This window comes from Sturnira hondurensis, unplaced genomic scaffold (genome assembly GCF_014824575.4).
Source record: "Sturnira hondurensis isolate 20B ecotype Veracruz unplaced genomic scaffold, ASM1482457v3 Scaffold0000880, whole genome shotgun sequence".
In the NCBI taxonomy this organism is placed as follows: Eukaryota; Metazoa; Chordata; class Mammalia; order Chiroptera; family Phyllostomidae; genus Sturnira; species Sturnira hondurensis.
This window is the reverse complement of record NW_028073511.1, coordinates 2,999,023-3,005,878: the sequence shown is the minus strand read 5'-3', so window position 1 is coordinate 3,005,878 and position 6,856 is coordinate 2,999,023.

The following is a 6,856-nucleotide window of genomic DNA, read 5'->3' as shown; positions in this document are numbered from 1 at the left end:
GATAGGTGGGCTATCTCTTTGTTGCTTGGTTGTATTTTTTCTGGAGCTTTGATCTGTTCTTTCATTTGGGCCATTTTTTTTGTCTTGATGAGCTTGTTACATAGTGAGTGGCGGAGCCTCAGGTGTTCACCAGGGCAGGGCAACCCAGTTGCTGGGTTGTGACCTGTATGTGAAGCAAGGGTCCGAGAGGGAACAATGGTGCTTGCTTCACTTTCTGCTGGATTTCAGTCACTTCCCCTGCTTCCCACAAGCAAACTGGGCCCTACTGGTGCTGATTTCCTGGTGGGTGGGCTTGTGTACATTCTAAGACCCTGTGGGTCTCCCCAGCGAACCCTCCTGTGAGGCTGGGAGTCTCTCCCAGCACCTCAACTTCCACAGGTGTTTTCAATCCGTGTCTTGAGGCTTTATTTCCTCCGTGCTGGAACCCTGGGTTGCGCAGTCCGTCTCACTCTCCAGTTTTGCCTGGTTTATATGTGCATCAAGGTGGGGCCGGATGCACCTCATCCCTCTGCAGTCTGCTGCCTCGCTGCATCCGCCAGCTGCTGCTTTGTGTGCAGGGTCTGCCAGCCACCCTGCTGTGAGCCCTCTGTCCCAGCTCCCTGACTCCACTCCTACCAGTCTGGATGAATATGTCTACTCTAACTCCTTGGTTGTTGGACTGCCATACAGTTCAATTTTCTGTCACTACCGGTTGGTTTTTTGTTTTTAAATTGTTGTTATCCTTCTTTTGGTTGTGCAGGGAGGTACAGTGTGCCTACCTATGCCTCCGTCTTGGCTGGAAGTTGAGGGGATAAGTTTTTGTCTCCTTAGCGGCTTATGTCCCTACGTACGGTCTTTTTACTCAGCCTTAGCCATGGGGGATTACAGCTTCTGAAACCAGGCAGGGCAGTTCCCAACATCCCCCCCTACTCTCACTTCATGTCCATGGGTTGTACATATAAGTTCTTTGGCTTCTCCATTTCCTGTACTATTCTTAACCTTATCCTATCTATTTTATACCAATTGTGCTTATTCCCTTTACCTTTATCCCTTTCTTCCCCCTCCCCATCCCTGCTGGTAACCCTCCATGTGACCTTTATTTCTGTGGTTCTGTTCCTTTTCTAGTTGTTTGCTTAGTTTGTTTATGTTTTTGTTTTTTATGTTCAGTTGTTGATAGTTGTGAGTTTGTTGTCATTTTATTGTTCGTAGTTTTGATCTTCTTTTCCTTAGCTAAGTCCCTTTAGTATTTCATATAATAAAGGCTTGGTGATGATGAATTCCTTTAACTTGGCCTTATCTGGGAAGCACTTTATCTGCCCTTCCATTCAAAATGAGAGCCTTGCTGGATAGAGCAATCTTGGATTTAGGTCCTTGCTTTTCATGACTTGAAAAGTATTTTATGACTTGAAATACTTCTTTCCAGCCCCTTCTTGCCTGCAAGGTTTCTTTTGAAAAATCAGCTGATAGTCTTATGGCAACTTTTTTTGTAGGTAAGGGTCTCCTTTTCTCTTTCTGTTTCTAAGATTCTCTCCTTATCTTTCATCGTAGATAATGTAATTATAATGTGCCTTGGTGTGTTCCCCCTTGGGTCCAATTTCTTTGGGCTCTGAGCTTCCTGGACTTCCTGGAAGTCTATTTCCTTCACCAGATTGGGGAAGTTTTGCTTCATTATTTTTTCAAATAAGTTTTCAATTTCTTGCTCTTCCTCTTCTCTTTCTTGCACTCCTATGATTCAGGTGTTGGAACATTTAAAGTTATCCCAGAGGTTCCTAAGACTCTTTTCATTTTTTTGAATTCTTGTTTCTTCATTCGGTTCTGGTTGAATGTTTATGTCTTCCTTCTGCTCCAAATCACTGATGTGAGTCCTAGTTTCCTTCCATTTGCTGCTGGTTCACTGTGTATTTTCCTCTATTTTACTTTGTATGGCCTTCACTTCTTCCTTTATTTTTCAACTGTACTCAATCATTTCTGTGAGCATCCTGATTACCAGTGTTTTGAACTCTGCATCTAATAGGTTCGCTATCTCTTTGTTGCTTAGTTTTTTTCTGGAGTTTTTATCTGTTCTTTCATTTGGGCTATATTTCTTTGTCTCAGCGTACCTGTTACGTTGTAAGTGGCAGAACCTTAGGTATTCACAAGAGTAGGCAACCCACGTAGCTGTGGTGTGGTGTGGTGTGGTGCTGTGTGTGGGGGAGGGGTCAGATAAGGAACATTGCCACCTGCTTTGCTCCTGTCGTACTTTCAGTCACTTCCGCCACTTCTCACAAGTGAATTGTGCCCTTTCAGTGCTGCCCTGGCGCTGATTCCTGCAAGGGTGGGCATGTGTATATTCTAAGACCCCGTGGGCCCCTCCAATAGACTCTCCTATCAGACTGGCAGTTTCTCCCACCGCTGTAACCCTCACAGGTTTTTATAGCCAGAGGTTTTAAAGCTTTCTTTTCCTGAACTGGAACTCTGGGCTGCAATCACTCATATCCCAGGGGTCCCTCCCAGTTTTTATCTACCAAATGTGAACGTAGGACTACCACGCTACCACCACACTGCACCCTCTCTGTCCTGGCTCCATGTCTCTGCTCCTCTTACCCATCTGGATGAGTATTTCTTCTGTAACTCCTTGGTTGTCAGACTTCCATAGAGTTCAGTTTTCAGGCATTTCTGGCTGCATTTTGTTTTGAAGTTAGTCATGAACCTTCTTATAGTTGTGTGAGGAGGTAAGGGAAGTCTACATATGCCTCCATCTGAGCTGGAGTAGTAGGTTTTTGTCATTTAAATTCTATGGTCCAAAATTACTATAGTACAGGTTAATGTCCTTGTCTATATATTTAATTTTACCAGAGAACTTTATATTTTCATATGGCTTAATGTTGTTGTCTACTGTCTTTTTCTGAGAATGTAGAGCAGGTCTAGTGGTAATGAACTCTCTTAGCTTATCCAAGAAACTCTTAATTTCACCTTCAGTTTTGAAGGATAGCTTATCTCATTATAGTATTCTTAGTTAACATTTTTTTCTTTCAGGTCTTTGAATATACCATCCTATTTCCTTTGTAAGGAACAGCATTTCTCTTATTGCTTTTAAGACTGTCTCTGACTTTAGACAGTTTCATTTTAATGTATCTTGCTGTGGTTCTCTTTGGATTTATCTGCTTTGGAGTCTTTTGAGCGTTCTGAAACTGTCCAAGTCTTCACTTAGATATAAGAAGTTTTTAGCCATTATTTCTTTGTCCCCTTCTCTTTCTTTTTTCTTTCTGGGATTCCAGTAATGTGCATATCATCTCTCCTAAAAGTGTCCTATAAGCCACTTAGGCTCTCTTCACTTTTCATCATTCTCTTTTCTTTTTTACTTCTTTAACTAAATTTCAAATGACCTGTATTCAAGTTCACTAATTCTTTCTTGTGCTTTATCACATCTACTGTTAAACCCTTCTAGTGAAATTTTTAAAATTTCACTTACTGTATTTTTCAGCTCCAGAATTGTATTTTAGTAGTTTCTATCTGCTTGTTTGTATTCTCATTTTGTTCGTGCATTGTTTTTCTGATTTTGTTTAGTTGTCTGTTTTCTCTTTTAACTCAATAAACATCTTTATGACATTTATTTTAAATTCTTGTCCTGGCCATGTAGCCTAGTTTGGTAGAGCATTGTCCTGATATGCCATTGTTGCAGGTTTGGTGTCTGGTCAGGGCACGTGCAGCGATCAGTCAATGAATCAGTGAATGCATAAATAAGTGGAACAACAAATTGATGTTTCCCTCCCCCTCCCCCTCCCTCTCTCTCTCCCCCTCCCTCTCTCTCTCCCTCCCCCTTCTCCCTCTTTTCTTTTCTCTCTCTCAAATCATTAAATTAAAAAATTAATTATTTGTCAGGTAGCTCATAGATATGCATTTGTTCAGTGTATCTTTCTACAGTTTTAGTTTATTACTTTGTTGAGCCATGTTTCTCTGTTTCTTTGTATGTCTCATAATTTTTTTTAACTGGGATTTTGACATACGCTTAAAGAACCAGTTCCTGGTCTTTGTGTACTAGATTTGTATAGCAAAAGACGTTGAGCAATTAGGCTGATTGGAGGAGGTTCCAGGACCCCCCAACCCTTTTCTGATTTCTTTCTCCGCCTGATGTGTGCCTGTGAAACTGCACCTCCAGCATGCTGCCTGCCTCTGTTTTCAGTAGCTTCCAAACTCTGGCATCAATCTGATCAGTGCTCTGAGTCAGATGTGACAGAAACCCGTTCCTCATGGAGCCCTTAGGCACACTAGAGTGTTGGGTGATTTCCCCATTTGTTTCTGCCCTGGTGTGGGGGTGTTTCCTCCTAGTTTCTATGTTGTGTAGGTGGAAGGGCATGAATGGACACACAAAGACCATGAGTTTCTGTATGCCTTTTGTTGGAATCTCTTGATGTCATAGTGACCTGGGTGCTATGCTGTAGTTTCTCAGTGGGTCTCCAGAATTCTCACAGGGGTATTCCGGTCCATATATTGTTGTTAACTCACTGTCTCTCTTGAGGAACAGCCTGTAGCTTCCTAGTCTGCCATCTTGTTGGCATAACTGTCTGTAATGCCTTTAATTTGTAAAGCACTTTGCTTGGCATTAGACATAGGAGAAAATTGTAGCTTCCTTGAAGTAAGCTACCTTCTAGCTGAGAAGACAAGATTATAAATTAAAGGTACCAATATTTGGTAGACGGTAGTAAGTATCCAGCCTATAAATGCAATGGGAAGTCAAGATAGAACTTCATAAATAGGTAAGCACTGGATCTAGAAAGAATGAGACTCCACATTGTAAACTCTTTAAAGACAGGGACTAGGCATTTTTGCACTATAATATTTCCAGGGCGAATAGAATACCTAGTAATTATTAAAATTATTTACTGAACAAATGGATGAGCAGAAGGGAGTACAGAGGCCCTTTCTAGAGGGGGGATAATATGAATAATGGCGAGAGGGCAAGAGTGTGTATAGTGTGTTTGGGAGACAGACAGTGAATAATTTAGTTTGTGTACATTAGAGGAAGCCTATGAAATAAATACTCAGAAGTTGTTGGATAGGATAATAGGAGCCAGGTAGTAAAAAGTATTAAATGTGAAGTAGGTAAAAGATAGTGAGGTGCTATGAACATTTTTGTACAGTTATTATTGGAAAGGGGTTTTGGATAAGATTGGGTGGAAATTATTTTCCACTGTGTGGGGAGAGTTTTTAAGACACGGTGTGGCTGGTTTAGTGTGGATAGACAGTGGGTACAGGGAAAGAAGGAATCCTAGATAGGACAGAACCCTCCATACTGGGTAAGTGGGAAAGTGGTGATTCCACCCTTGGAAATGGGGAGAACAGGGAATGGAAGTGCTTTTGTGTGTTTGTTTTTGACAGGACACATTTTATGCTTGCTGGCCCAAGTGTCTTATTTAGGGGCTTTTGGATACTGTTCTGTGAAGACAGACTTAGTGTTTTGTGAGCCAAAGATTTTTTCTCAGCTTTCTGTCAGCTCTCTCTACTCTTAACTTCCCTCCTACCTGCTGAGACTATATCATTGTATAAACTTTTCCTTTGCCCACCTTCTGTGGTTCTTAAAACAAGTTGTCTGTATATCTCAGTGCCTTTCATTTTTACACTTGAATAACCTATCAAAACTAAATTGCAATCAAGTTGACTTTTATGACTGCATTTCAGAATCTTGTAATGGGCATGTTAATGGCATGAGCATTTCTTAGAGCAGGCTAAAACCTCCCACACATGCTAAATGTGTGTTTATCATCCTTCCAGCTACTCATCTACCCATCCTAGAGGCATTATTAAGCCTTTGCCACTTGAGAATGAACCAAATAAGTACAAGACACAGAAACCAGTAGTAAGCTGCGTTTTCCAACTTCTGGAGTGTCCCTTTGATGGTGGGTAAAGACTCAGACCGAAGGCTTTAATGGTGGTTTTGATTCAGGATGGTGCCATCTCCCCAAGATCGCCACTACTTCTCTTGTTTCTACTCACTTACATCTCCCCATTATCACTGTTGTATTACTTCTTTCCTTCCTATCTCTTGAATATAGCCAAGTGTTATAGAAGTTGAAAATAGGCAGCACTACCTTTAAATCTTGGCTCAACTATTTTCTAGTTGTATGTTCTTGAGAAAGTTATTTAACATTGCTGAGCATCAGGATCCTTATGTATTCAATGAGAATAATAGTACCTGGCTTTTTTAGAACTAGAGAAGTTGTAAAAAATACTTGATTAAGGTATACCTTAATGAATACTATTGCTGTCCTGGCTGGTGTGGCTCAGTGGATTAAGTGCTGGCCTGCAAACCAAAGGGTTGCCAGTTCAATTCCCAGGCATGGTACATGCTGGAGTTGCAGGCCAGGTCCCCAGGAGGGGGCTTGAGAGAGGCAACCATACATTGATGTTTCTCTCCCTCTCTTTCTTCCGCCCTTCCCCTCTAACAATAAATAAATAAAACCTTAAAAAATATTATTGCTATTACATATATTATTGTATAGCCATTGTTTGCATTTATCAATAGCACGGGACCTTTCTTAGACAGTATTCAGTGTTATGGTACAGTGAGGTAAAGTATGAAAGTCATAAGAATGAAGTGGGTAGTTCTAAACTTGAGAATCAACGAGTGCAACATCTCAAGGACATGGAAAGCCTAAGAATGTCCCATACTACAGAGGAACTCACGAAACCTGTGATGGAACAAATTTCTGTTAGTTGCCCACGTTGATTTCTTCCTAGTGATGGGCTAGTGATGCATGTTTCAATATTTTTAGCTATTGAAACATGTGTGCCTTTGACTTTAAAGTCCTGTTTGTCAATATGCCATTGAACCTGCTAATATACTCAGCACATTCTTCTAGGTTTCTGATCATTTTAGCATCATTGGCTGTGGGGGCGA